Genomic DNA, 14,816 nt, shown 5'->3' with positions numbered 1-14,816 from the left:
TGCAACCTTAATTGGAAAAGAACTCTAGCCATTTCTTACCAATCCAATTCCAAGGTCTTTCCTTTGTCTGCACATCAACATCAACATGTAAATCATTCTGAGACACATCATTCATGGAAACTTCCTTTCCATTTATTCCATCTTCTCTTTCCACTTTCCTCAGCTTGTGTGGAAGCATTGTTGGATTCAGAGTCTAACATCTTTCAACAAGATGCCCTTGCTTGTGGCAGTAAGTGTAACACATGTGCATCCTTTTGACAACATGCTTTGCCTTGTCCAATGGACCTTTGGCTTTCTGCTTCTTCTCCTTCAAAAGTTTCTTGTATGTGGCCATTCTTTTCCAACATCTGGAAACATGATGGTTATCCAAACCACAAAAGGAACATGCAATTCTTCTCCCATGCTTATGTGGAAATTTACCATGCTTTGCAAAATCCAAAGGAGTATGTTTTGAACCAGATTTATACATGCCTCTTTCACCTTTATTGCCTTCATGAGGAGGTGAAGCAAATGAAGAAGTGGCTCCCTTTGGAACACCCTCAATCTCTTCAATGCTTTCAGAATTTCGACAATTCTCTGGTTCAAGTGTGTGCTTCTGAACACTTGCATCCTGCAAGTGATGTGTCAAGCTATTGCATTCCTCCTGAACACAATCTTCACACTATGCAATGCAACTCCTTCTTGGAGCTATTCTAATGGTCTTCATGGTAGCATTGGAACTCTCTCCATAAGACTGTCCATAGTCAAGACCCAAATACTTAGGCCTTTCCTCAACCATTATTGGTTCAACAATACCTTGTGCATGCTTTCCCAAGCGCTTTCCTTCATAGCCCATCTTGGACATTAGCTTGGAACCTATGCCTCTAGTAAGTTTTTCATAAGAACCAATATAAGCATTCTTAGAAGAATTTGAAGACAAACTGGAATGGCTTACCTCTTCTTCAAGCTGATAATTGAACAAATCTTCTTTGGCAACAAAGAGCTGTGACTCCAACTCATGCATCCTCTTCAGGTTCATATTTGCAATATGAAGTTGCCTCTCCATTTCCTGCAGTTTGTTAGAAAGCAACTGCTTCTCTTCCTTCATGCAATTGAATTTCTCTCTAAGTTTGTTGCTTTTCCTTCCACCCTCATACATTTCTCTCACCATATTCATCATGGTGGACAAGTCTTGCTTCATGTCTTCATCAAAGAGTCTTGTGATGAAGAAAGAAGAATTCGAGGACTCACTTGTAGAAGTTGTCATTATGCCAATGACAAAAGAACTTCCAACAAGAGTAATAAAGAGCTTATTCAACAACCTTTTGCAACAAACCTCTTGTTCTCCAAGGATTGATCTGAGGTCCTTTGGGATAGAAGAATGCCTTAAACCCTTCTTCCTTCTTGTCCTTCCTGGACTGAGCTATCAATAGCTTTCCCTTCACCTCTGCAAACTTAGAAAATAGTCAGTCTGCAAACAAGCATACAATCAACCTCTGACTGTTTAAACACCTTTTAGACAAGCAATCTTTGCTTTGTCAATCAAGAATTCTAATATAACCTTCTTTGAAGGTGGGTTTAATCAAACTTTGGCTCTGATACCACCTGATCTGAAAATGGGGCACTTAGTCTTCTTGCCTAGCTTGCAAGAACCTCTCCCACTTCCAAAGCTCAAATATTCACAAGTCTTTTTGATTAACCAATGCGTAATTGATAATATGCTTGACAATATAGTGTATACTTGTGTTTGCTTTAAACTATTCAGGTGCTGTAAATTGATTTGCTTAAACTGATATAAAGCAAATAGAAGCAATTAAAACAACAGATACAATGCAGCAATAAAACACACACAGAACAACAATATTAATTTGGAGTTCACCCAAAACTCTTGGGCTACGTCTCCATGAGCTTCAGTCAACTCAACTAGGCTCTCTAGAATTATAGTAAGGTCCTTTTACAAGCTCCCTGGCTCAACTCCATGGGTTTTACACAAAAATAATGGGTTTAGACACCATTTTATCCCCAGTTCTTGAAGCTCTCGGATTTCTGGCTTTCAGCTCTAGCTCTTCGGCTTTGGCTTCTTTAGTTCTCAGCAATGTACAACTCTCTAGCTTTTCACTTGAACTCCAAGTGACTTCCTTGGCTACTCCGTGCATTCAACTTTTGCTTTGCCTTTTGCTTTCTGCACTTCTCTCTTTTTCCTTAGCTTCCTACTTTGGCTTAGCCTTCTATGCTCCTGTCTTAGCGCTTTCCTATGCCTATTCTCTTCTCCTTTTTTTTTTTTCTCTTTCTCTCTCATTCTGTGGCTTTCAGCCAATCAACGTTGTCTGTTCACTTCCTTTTCTCGGCTCTCTAGCTTCCGGCCTCTATCCGCTTGAATCCCCTTTTGAGCATTAGTAATCATGGCATAACATCTCCAAGGAAGGTGGGCACTTGTTATGCAATGGAAGGGACCATCGTTGCATTAAAAAGCCCAAAAATAGTGTTCTCGGCTTACATAGGAAAATACACTAAATACGGGAAAAATCCGCAGAATCAATGTTTATCGGACTTCAAATGTTATGAATTCCGCCTCAGTTTCCATTGGGTATGCCTTTATGTCGCTTATCGCATCCCCACCGTTGATCTGGGAGATCTGGATCCAACCGCTGAGGTTCATTTCGGGCGGCTCGTTCGTACGGGGGTTAACCGCCCGAAAAGGGTGGTTTTCTCTCTCCAGCGCCTAGTGATGTAGGAGCATGAGACTTGGAGGGAAAATATTCAAACTTATTCCAAAAATCCAAAAAAATCTATAGGCAAAGGAGTGGGGTCCTTTAGCAAGCAATTTTCATGTTTTTTTTAGTTTAAGATAAGGATAGAATAAGAATAAATCATGCTCTAATAATCGCTTATGGATAAGCTGTAACAATCTTTATGCATAATTTCTTTAAATCGATGTAAAAGGCATGATTTTGTGTGGATAAGGACCGAGAGAGCTTATCTATTATTTATAAAATGAAATAACAGGACGCTCTGAGTTAGAGAGGGGGACTGAAGCATTATCATCTGCAAAAACTCTTTTTGTGCATCTAATTGATGGTTCTCTGTTAAACTGTTATTTTATGCGTGTATCAGTTCGATTCTTTTCTTCTAAGTTTTATATCAGTGATTTGGCCTAAAATTTCCAATTAACACAACAGTTGAAGCCTTTAACCTATTTTCCTTCATATTGGCGAGTTTGGCTTCTTTATTTGCTTAATAGAGTTTCGCGGCAAAGCTCTGTTTTACACAGGAAATCGTGAAATTACTTAGTCGGAACAGAGTTCTAGACCTGAAATATTATCACCTCTGGACTATAACCTCGTCGGGTCCGAACCCTTTATCGCATTGCTATGTTGGCGCGGGGAGAGACTAGCCTTTGGAAGCATCAAAGTCTGAAGTGCAACTTCCAGACCCAAAATAATATAGGAGTGATTGGATAGTCTATCGGATCCATAAGACTATCGCATCATAAGTTTAGTAGGGAGGAAGATCTATATTAAAGAGACCATTGTCAATCGCCAATAGAGATAGCGATGTCACGATGGACCTCCATAGCGCTGATAATTGGGAGTGATAGTGACTGCCGATAGTATATCCCCGTGTGTGGATTATTTCCCTTGCAAAACCCGCCGATAGTGTATTTTCATTCCTTTGGAACGAAAGCCTCCACCTATATATATTTATTGCATTTTAAATGCATTTTCACTTATTTTAAAGCAATGATAGTCTATCTTTATATTTCCTATGGGATTATAATCCTGATAGAAGAAAACAGGTCTATGAGATTATTTGTGCCCAATAATAAGGGTTGGGGTGATAAGAGGAAAACCTCATGAGACAGTTAGTCTAACATTAGATGACCAATACACCTGGGGAAGCAGAAAGAGGAATTCAGCCAGAAATTGAAGAAATTATATCAGGCTTCAGCCGTTTGTCCATATCACATGCACCCAGGCCACCATTAGTGGTATTAGAGCAACTAGCTGACATTGAATTGAATCTCAGAAGAAGGAGAAGGAAAGTTACTATGGCTTTGAGAGTTGGAAGAGGACGAGGACATGGTGGAAGAGGATGGCTTGTTGCAAACGCTGAAGTAATGAAAGCTGTGCAATAGATGCAAGCTAGATTGGATTTATTAACAATAGGCAGAAATATAGATGATGGAGATGTTAGTGAACCCGAGGTTGAAGCTGCAGAGGAGGAAGCTGTAGTAGTTACCCTTGAGAGGAGATTCTTCCAGTCAGTGTTGAGATCCACAAATATGCCAAAGACCGAGGTTCCAATATATGAAGGAGGACTGAATCTAGAAGAATTGATAGACTGGATTAATGGCATGGAGAAATTCTTCGATTATGAAGAAAAAAAAGATGAGAAGAAAGTCAAGTTTGTTGTCACCAAGCTAAAAGGCCATGTAGCACTTTGGTGGGATGGTGTGCAGGTAGAAAGAAATAGACTTGGAAAGCAACCTATCAAGAAGTGGAGCAGGATGGTAACAAAGCTAAGAGGTAAGTTTTTACCAAGTAATTATCAACAAACCTTGTTCAGATAGATGCAGAATCTTAGACAAAGGTCTTTGACAGTGAAAGAATATACATAGGAATTCTACAAGGTAAGCAGAAGAGCTTGAGAAGCAAAGGATACATATGAGAAGGTGGCTAGATATGTGAATGGACTTAGGATGGACATTCAAGATGAGATAAGTCTACTGTCTCCTAAAATAGTAGAGGAAGCTTATCAGACAGCACTAAAATCTAAAGAAAAACTCATGAGGAAGTAGTCTGCCAGAGGGAGAGGTACTTTCCGAGAAAGGGAAGTCAAGGTGGTAGAGGGAGATCTAAAACACCTAAAGATGGAGCTAGCAGTAGCTCAACCCAGCATGCACCCATAGGAGGTGATGCAAAAGGTAGAGGGATTTTTTCTAGAGGAAGAGGAGGCAGAGGAAGAGGAAGAGAATTAAGATGTTACAGATGTAACAAGCTGGGAAACAGAGCTTTTGAGTGCCCAGAGAATGCGGGAACAAGCCAGAGGAATGCAATTTTTGCTCCAGTTGAGGGAGAAGCACCAACAACAGTAGTGGCAGAAGAAGAAAATATACCAGAGAGAGGAGAATATTTGGTAGTTAATAAAGTTTTTCTCAAGCCAACAAAGGAGATAGTTGAACCATCACAAAGAAAGACTTTATTTAGAACAATGTGTAAAGTTCAAGGGAAATGTTGTCAGATGATCATTGATAATGGCAGCACTGATAATTTGCTCTCTATAGAAGTGGTGGAGAAATTGAAGCTGAAGACAATGAAACATCCAACACCTTACAAGGTGTCATGGTTGCAAAAGGGATATCAACTGTTAGTGAATGAATAGTGTGAATTGGAATTTCAGGTGGGAAAATATAAAGATAAAATTGTATGTGATGTGATGCCAATGGATGTTTGTCACATATTGCTTGGAAGACCTTGGAAATATTACAGAGGAGCCATGCATGATGGAAAAAGAAACACCTACAAGTTTGGAAAGGATGGTGTCAATCATACGTTGCTGCCGTTGCAAGAAGAAGATGTACCAGGAAAGAAGACTGATCCAAAAACTCTGTTATTAGGAGGAAAGGAATACTTGAAGTAGATTGAAGAGAATGAGGTAAATTTTGCTGTAATTTGCAAGCCCAAGGTAATAATGACTTCTACTAAAGTTTTGATTTACCCATTGAAATTCAAGAAATGTTGGAAAAATATTGTGATATTGTTGTTGATGATTTGCCAAATGAGTTGCCACCCATTAGAAGAATTAGCCATCATATAGATTTGATTCCTGGAGCAAGTATACCTAACAAAGTATCTTACATAATGAATCATACAGAAAATGAAGAGGTTAGAAAGCAAGTGCAAGAATTGCTTGACAAAGGGCTGATCAGAGAAAGCTTGAGTCCTTGTGCAGTGCCATCAGTGTTGAGTCCAAAGAAAGATGGAGGCTAGAGAATGTGTACAGATTCAAGAGCCATCAACAAAATCACAATTAGGTACAAATTTCCTTTACCTAGAATTGAAGATTTAATGGATTTCTTGAGTGGAGCAAAGTATTTTCCAAAACTAGATCTTAAAAGTGGGTATCATCAGATAAGTATAAGAGAAGGGGATGAGTGGAAAACCACTTTTAAGACAAATGAGGGATTGTATGAGTGGAGAGTAATTCCTTTTGGGTTGTCAAATGCACCAAGTACATTCATGAGACTCATGAATGAAGTTTTTAAAGATTTTATTGGTAAATTTGTAATAGTATATCTGGACGATATATTAGTTTACAACAGGTCTAAGGAGGAGCATATGAGGCATTTGAATTATATCTTACAAAGGCTACAACAGGAGAAATTATTGCTGAATTTGAAGAAGTGTTCATTCATGAAAGAAGAGCTAGTGTACTTGGGCTTTGTTATTTCTGCTGAAGTGCTGAAGATGCATCCAGAGAAGATCAAGACAATCATGGAGTGGCCTTCACCCAAGAGTGTTTTTGAGGTAAGAATTTTTCATGGTCTTGCTAGCTTTTGTAGAAAATTTATTAAGAATTTTAGTAAGATTAATGCACCTATTATTGAGACCATAAAGAAGGACAAACATCCATTTAGATGGACTGCTGAAGTAGAAAAAGAATTTCAGTTGTTAAAGAAAAAAATCACTAAAAAACCTATTTTGGTTTTACCTGATTTTAGTAAGCCTTTCCAAGTGAAGTGTGATGCCAGCGGAGAAGCTATTGGAGGTGTATTAAGCTAGGAAGATAGACCTATAGCCTACTTTAGTGAAAATATAAATGATTCCAAAAAGAAATATCCTTCTTATGATAGGGAGTTCTACGCAGTTGTACAATCATTAAAGAAATGGAGGCATTAACTAATGTCAAAGGAATTCATCCTTTACTCAGATAACCATGCACTACAGTATATTATGTAGCAGCCAAAGCTTAGCCATAAACATGCTAAATGGGTAGATTATCTTCAAGGTTTCCATTTTGTTTTGAAGCATATAAATGACCAATCAAACAAAATTGCAGATGCCTTAAGTAGGAGGAATGTATTATTTCAAGAGAGTCAAATCCAAGTGTTGGGTTTTGATTTTCTTAAAGAATTGTATGAAACAGATCCAAATTTTAAAGAGGCATTTGAAGCTTGTAAAAATCATATTTTGATGGATAGGAGTAAATGGTTGGATTACTTCTTACAAGATGGATTGTTGTTTAAGAAAAATCAGCTGTGCATACCAAACTGTTCAATGAGGGAGAATTTAATCAAAGAAAAACATAGTGGAGGACTTGCAGGACATTTTGGCATAGAGAAGACTTTTGAACAGTTGAACATATTTTATTTTTGGCCGAAAATGAAATCTGAAGTGGAGAAGTATGTGAAAACTTGCAAAGTCTGTCAACATGCAAAGGGAAGGAGCCAAAACACAGGTTTGTATATCCCATTACCAATTCCAGATAGGCCTTGGGATATGGTAAGTATGGATTTTGTTTTGGGCTTACCAAAGACTCAAAGAGGTAATGATTCAATTTTTGTTGTAGTAGATAGATTTTCAAAAATGGCACACTTTATTCCATGTTATAAGACTAGTGATGCTTCTCACATTGCTAATTTTTTTTTTGAGGAGGTTGTAGGATTGCATGGGTTGCCTAAGAGTATTGTCTAAGACAAGGATTTCAAATTTGTTGGACTTTTATGGAGGACACTATGGAAGAAATTAGGAACTAAATTAAGTTTCAGTTCTGCCTATCATCCACAAATTGATGGACAGACTGAAGTTGTGAACAGGAGTTTGGGCAATCTTTTAAGGATCCTTACTGCAGAACATCTAAAGCAATGGGATCAGGTGTTGGCACAAGCTGAATATGCATATAATGACTCACCTAATAGGAGTACATGACAGAGTCCATTCCATATTGTTTATGGAATGCATCCAAGAGGAGTAGCTAAGTTAAGAAACTTGGGAAAAGAAGAGATGAGAAGTGCAGAGGGTGAAGATTTTGCTTCAGAAATGCAAGCAATACATGAACAAGTGAAACAACAGTTGCAGGATAACAACATCAAGTACAAAACCAGAGCAGACATGAGAAGAAGAGAGGTGAACTTTGAAGTTGGAGATTTAGTTTTAGCACATCTCAGAAAGGAGAGGTTTCCAAAGAGGGAGTATAACAAATTGAAGTTCAAAAAAATTGGTCCATGCAAAGTGTTGAGAAAATTTTCTGCAAATGCCTATGAGATTGAATTACCCCCGATGTTGGAATATCACCAATTTTTAATGTTGTAGACCTGTACAAGTATGAAGGTGAAACTGTAGATGATACAACACAAGATCAAGAGACCCAAGAGATTGACTGGGTAAAACAGTTACCCATAGCAAAGAATTTTCAGCCAGAAAGAATTCTGGACAAGAAGGTGTTTAAGAAAACAGGGGGATAAGAATACTTCCAGTGTTTGGTAAAATGGAAGGATTAGCCAACCGCTGAAGCTACTTGGGTTACAGAAGACATGCTATAGAAACTGGGCAATTCTGTAGATGAGCTCATGGATAGGAGCCCATGAAGAATTTTGTCCTTAGGGGTTTGATGTAGGAGCATGAGACTTGGAGGGAAAATCTTCAAACTTATTCCAAAAATCCTAAAAAATCTACATCAAAGGAGTGGGGTCCTTTAGCCAGAAAATTCCATTTTTTTTTTAGTTTAAGATAAGGATAGAATTAAGAATAAATCATGCTGCAATAATCACTTATGCAAAATCTATAACAAGCTTTATGCATAATTGCTTTAAATCGATGTAAAAGGCATGTTTTTGTATGGATAAGGACCCAGAGGGCTTATCTATTATTTATAAAATGAAATAACGGGACGCTCTGAGTTAGAGAGGGGGCCTGAAGCATTATCATCTGCAAAAACTCTTTCTGTGCATATGATTTATGGTTCTCTGTTAAATTGTTATTTTATGCGTGTATTAGTTCGATTATTTTCTTCTAAGTTTTATATAATTGATTTGGCCTAAAATTTCCAATTCACACAACAGTTCAAACACTTAACCTGTTTTCCTTCATATTGGCGAGTTTGCCTTCTTTATTTGCTTAATAGAGTTTCGCGGCAAAGCTCTGTTTTACACAGGAAATTGTGAAATTACTTAGCTAGAACAGAGTTATGGACCTGAAAGATTATCACCTCTGGACTATAACCTTGTCGGGTTCGAACCCTTTATCGCATCACTGTGTTGGTGCGGGGAGAGACTAGCCTTTGGAAGCGTCGAAGTCCAAAGTGCGACTTCTGGACCTGAAATAATATAGGAGTGATTGGATAGTCTATTGGATCCATAAGACTATTGCATCAGAAGTTTAGTGGGGAGGCGGATCTATATTAAAGAGACCATTATCAATCGCCGATAGTGATAGCGATATCGTGTCGGACCTCCATAGCACCGATAATTGGGAGCGATAGTGACTGCCAATAGTATATCCCTGTGTGTGGATTATTTCCCTTACAAAACCCGTCGATAGTGTATTTTTGTTCCTTTGGAACGAAAGCCTCCACCTATATATATTGCGTTTTAAACACATTTTCACTTGTTTTAAAGCAATGATAGTCTATCTTTATAATTCCTATGGGATTATAATCCCGATAGAAGAAAAAAGGTCTATGAGATGATTTGTGCTTGATAATAAGGGTTGGGGTGATAAGAGGAAAACCTCATGAGACAGTCAGTCTAACTTTAGATGATTGATACACCTGGGGAAGTAGAAAGAGGAATTCAGCAAGAAATTGAAGAAATTATATCAGGCTTCAGTCATTTGTCCATATCGCCTGCACCCAGGCCACCACTTGGCATGTGGTAGCTAGTGTATGGGCTCAGGCAAAGCCTGGCCAAAACTACTTACCGCCTACGGTTTGCCCGAAATCCCACTTGTTTTATGATTTTCCCTTGTATTTAAAAATACATTAAAACATTGCAAAATCCCGTAAAATGGCTTTGACGGACTTGAAATATTATATATTTGCATTCCTAAACCCTTTCGGGTCTGGTTTCATCGCATCGACGCTTCCCTTCGTATTTCGTTTAATAAATGAAATACGCGAGAATACATAGAAAACTGTCGTTTGACGAATCTCAAAATATATCAAATATTGTCTATAGCCCTATCAGGTCTGGCTATCGCATTGCATATATATATATATATATATATATAATGGCCCCGCTCCTTTGTAATGCTCCGACGTGATATTGCGATGCGACTTATCGCAATCGCATATCACATAAGCCTGAGGTATTTCCATATGGTATGGCTTATGCCAACGCCAATTGTGATCTGCTGATATCAGCGATCGCGATATCGCATCGACATGGTCCTATCGCATGTTTTCCTCCAATATCCTCCACCTATCACCGCCGATTGCGATATGCCGATTGGATTTGGACTGTTGATCGGCTAGATCTGACGGCTCTTGTGCGTTGCTCCTTTGATTGCCGATAAGCCTGTTTTCCATTATTTCTTCATATTTTTGGGTCCCGATAGTGTTTTCCGCATTTTTTGAAGGTTCTCCTTTTGCAATAGTTTTGGTCTTTAGAAGACTTAGAGGGTTGTTTAGGACCCATTTTTAGGTGATTTTTCCCCTTTTTCCAAAGGATAAAGGGCAACTTCATTTTAGGATAACTTCTGCATCCTAAGTCCATTTTTGCCCATTCAAGTTGCAGTAGATTTAGAACAAGACGATCTCTGCAATGGGGCTAGTTCGAGGAACTTCCTTGGACTTTTATTTTCCTCAATGAGGAACACTTAGACTTAGGAGTCTATCCAAAATTCATTTTGGATCATCAAAGAACAAAAACCCCTAAAACAAACATAAAAATACAAAACAACGAAGTAAGAGAAAAGTTAACTAAGCACATATAGTGCATCACACTTCATCAGTCTACAAACCTCGGTTGATAATTCATGCAAGAAATTTAGGACACTAAATTGACTAAACATGTGGCATGCAGATATAGAATTTTCAAGGGTCCAAAGGGGGCATATCCAGGATAAACGTGTCACCACTAAAAAAGTGACACGTGGCAGAGTGATGATGTCACTAATCAAAGATCGATGATCACAGGATGAGGCATGTTGTTACATCAAAGTTGAAACCTCGATTGTGATCTGCCAATAAAGGGTCTCCGATACAGGGGCTAGCCCATGGTCACATAAAGAGCCAAGGAATCAAGGGCTAAACACAAAGGATAATCGACGATCACAAGTTTCAGGAGGATTGTTTCTAGGAAAATTATTGTCTTTTCGAACGACTAACCCTCTAGGTTTGGCAACTACCATAGAAACAACAGTTTAAATCAATTCAATGATTTTTCCTATGTGTAACAGATAAGAGAAATATAGTGGAACCAACCTGGAACTTCCGCTTAATCCCTTGCTTGATCTCTCTCTCCTTTGGTAGATCCTGTAACTCCTCCCTATACTTAACACACTTGGAGAGTACCTGCACAAGTACAACAACAAAAAACCGTCAAAGCATCATGATCTATTACAACATAAACATTACAGAACATATATATAATGAACAAAACGATAGCATTCACAATTGCAAAATCATATGGGAGAAAACTTGAAGAGCTTTATTAATAGAAAGGATAATTACAACCCAGTTGTCTAATCCAACGCCATCCTCCCAGCTTCAATCCTTCTTCACTTTATGAAATAACAAGATCACAGCAACAAGAATACAAAGCTCTCTCCTCAATTACAAACTATCAACACTTGCAATTCACAACATTCCAGCCTTCTGATCTCTTGGATTGGAGATCCATTTATAGATATTTGCAAGGGTGTGAATCATCCATGGGGTTTGATTAGTGTCATTCCACTTGTTACAATTGGTTCCACAAGAGAGGGGAATTGGAGATGGTTTCCTAATTCCCTTGGTCATCCTTGGGCGAATTCAGAGAGGCAAGTGGCACAGGAGAAGTTTCTAGAAGATTCCATGAGCAACCAACTAACAAACTATCCCGAAAATTGGTCCATCCTCACCCATCGCACCCTATAGAAGGCCTAAACAGTATGCATCACACCTTGACAGTGTAGCAGTAAGTATGCATCGCACTTTGACAATGAAGCAGTCAGTATGGTTTAGTTTAGGTAGTTTCTGGATGATTTCTGAGATGGAACTTTTGGGGAATCATGCACTTAGATGACTAAGTTCCTTTAGGTATGAAACAACTCTTTTACGGGTTGATGAGCCCTAATACATCGACATATAAGTTTGGGGTTGATGTGCCCAAATATGTCTATAAAAATTGCCCCCTAAAGCATGAGGTTGTAGAATTCATGTCGGATGAAATTCTTTATCATGAGGATCCAAAGTTTCGAACTGGAAGGTGACCTGCATAAATTACAATACAATACATCATCATAATATGATTTTTCATGATCTAGCTGAGGGAGGCATTCCCATGCTCAGCTTTATATATTTTCATTTCATGTATATAGATCAGATAGTCATCTGCAAATACAGACTTGTGATTCTACAGATATAGAGTTGCAATCCATGATTAGGATGATCATCTGTGTAGAGCCTTTGTACATTTGATGTTTTTGTATCTCTGAATATATCGCAGCTCGGATGGATGAAACTAGATCCGGGGTCTTCAAAACTCGTTCAATCTTCACTCGATGTACAAGTCAAACCATGTGAAAAGATGTCCTGAAGTCGACCATGGAAAGACATCGCCTGATTACCAGCCAATGATGTGAGCTGTTAACAGAAACGAGAGGAATCACCTATAATGATAATGATCCTCAAGGTACTACAGTACATTTCACGTGGTGTGAATACATGATCCGATGTTGAACTCCACACAAAATCTTTCGGTCGAAGGCCATTGATGTCAACCTGTCGCCAGAAGTGAGAAACTTGCCATTGATGTAAACAAGCTTCAAAGCACTGAAAGGGTGTTTCTAAGTCAACTTCTTGGATAATGAGCTGATGTCAACAAGAAGCGACTTGCCGTAGGAGGGCCTTGATGTATCCCACATCTAGGACACAAAGCAAAGCAATTGATTTCTGGAGGTGAAAATGAACTGACGACATAAGGTTCAGGAATGGCGGTCATGAAAAATGAAGGTTGGAGGTATTGCAGTGTATAAGACATTAACTGGATGATGACTTCTCAACTGAATGACTTCTCTTGAACATGTCGGCGACAATGAGATGAATTGGTAGCGTTAACCCCAAAATATGGATGGTATGAAAGACCAATGGTATGATGACCGGTGAATGGAATAACCCAACCCAACTCAATCATGGAGATGAAGTGAAAGTGCCATGTTCAAGAGTGACTTGCTAACATAAATTCTTCAATTATTTTCCCTTTTTTCCAAATCATTGCTGACCAGTACCTCTTTATTTTTGTCAGGCTTGAGGAGGATAACATATGCTTGTTCTATAATTCGCCATTCTAGAAAACTTGTCGCTATTTAATATTTTAACGAGTCTAGCAACAGTGAAACTCGGTCTCGTCTAGATGGACAAGTTTGCCGCTATTATTTTAACGATTTAAACGACAAGGATAACTCGGTCCTTTTCATGTTTAGAGAGTTTGAAAAGGGATGAAAAGAAAACTTCATAAGTTCTTTTTCGTTAAGTAATCCCTCAGGTCCGAAAAAGGATAAAATAATACAGGAGGGATGACATTTCCAATACTTTAACGAGCTGGAAAGGACAAGCACTCAACAATCTTTTCATGTTTAATGAGTTTGAAAAGGGTTTAAATAGGACTCTATTTTGAGGAACGATTGGTGTCTACGGTAGCAACTGGTTTCGGTGATGTTGGAACTTCTCAAAACATGTTGATTTATGTGAAGAGGCTGGCTAATTAGACCACTCATTACAATTGTTCCTCAAAAAAGGGTAAAACAACCAAGTGAAAATGTATGATCGGCCAAAGAGATGGTGGTGATGGGATGAAAACAACCAAGGCTCATATGATAGAAAAGGATGATAGAATGGAAATCACGAGGGTTAAAAATTGAAAATGGGTTCATTTTTAGACAAGCTTGAACCATAGGGAATTATTCTTGGATTCAGTTTCATTTTTACACAAGCTCGAAATGAAAAAATATGCTTGAATTCAGTTTCATGTTTATAGAAGCTTGAAATGAAAAACTATGCTTGAAAATGGTTTGCATGCCCCTAGCATGATGAAAAGGAGAGTGTCCTGTAACCAGATGGAAGTCACTGTGGTGAAGCAGGATGGTTATCCAACACCTATTGTCTTCATCTAGATAGACAAAGGTGAATGGGGTGATTCCCTTCACATAACCTACAAGGAAACTTAACTTTACCATTAGGTGGATTCCCCCCAAGCTTCATTACATTCACCTAAGTAGATGACTCATGGCTATCAAGTGGATAGAATGAAGGTTCTTTTACGAGATCAAGTGAAAGACTTGACTGGGATTTTACGAGATCTAATCATAGACTCCACTTTGAACTTGGGACCTTGTTCCATTTTTAATGAGGTTGACAGAAGACAACGAATTGTCCTTGTATGCCCTTGATTCCATTTTTTTTAACGAGGTTGACACAAGACAACGACCTTTCCTCGGATACCCTTGATTTCATTTTTTAACGAGGTTGAGACAAGACAACGAAATCTCCTCGTGGGAGCCGTTTCATTTTTTTAACGAGGTTGACGCAGGACAAGGAACTCTCCTCATAGGCCTGTTTCATTTTTTAACGAGGTTGACACAGTAAAAGAACTATCCTCATAGACCCTTGATCACAACCCATAAGAGGTCATGAAGGAG

Source organism: Pinus tabuliformis, chromosome X (genome assembly GCF_031772625.1).
Source record: "Pinus tabuliformis cultivar Carrire ecotype Pingquan chromosome X, CPIR1, whole genome shotgun sequence".
Classification (NCBI taxonomy): Eukaryota; Viridiplantae; Streptophyta; class Pinopsida; order Pinales; family Pinaceae; genus Pinus; species Pinus tabuliformis.
Note: the sequence above shows the minus strand (reverse complement) of the source record.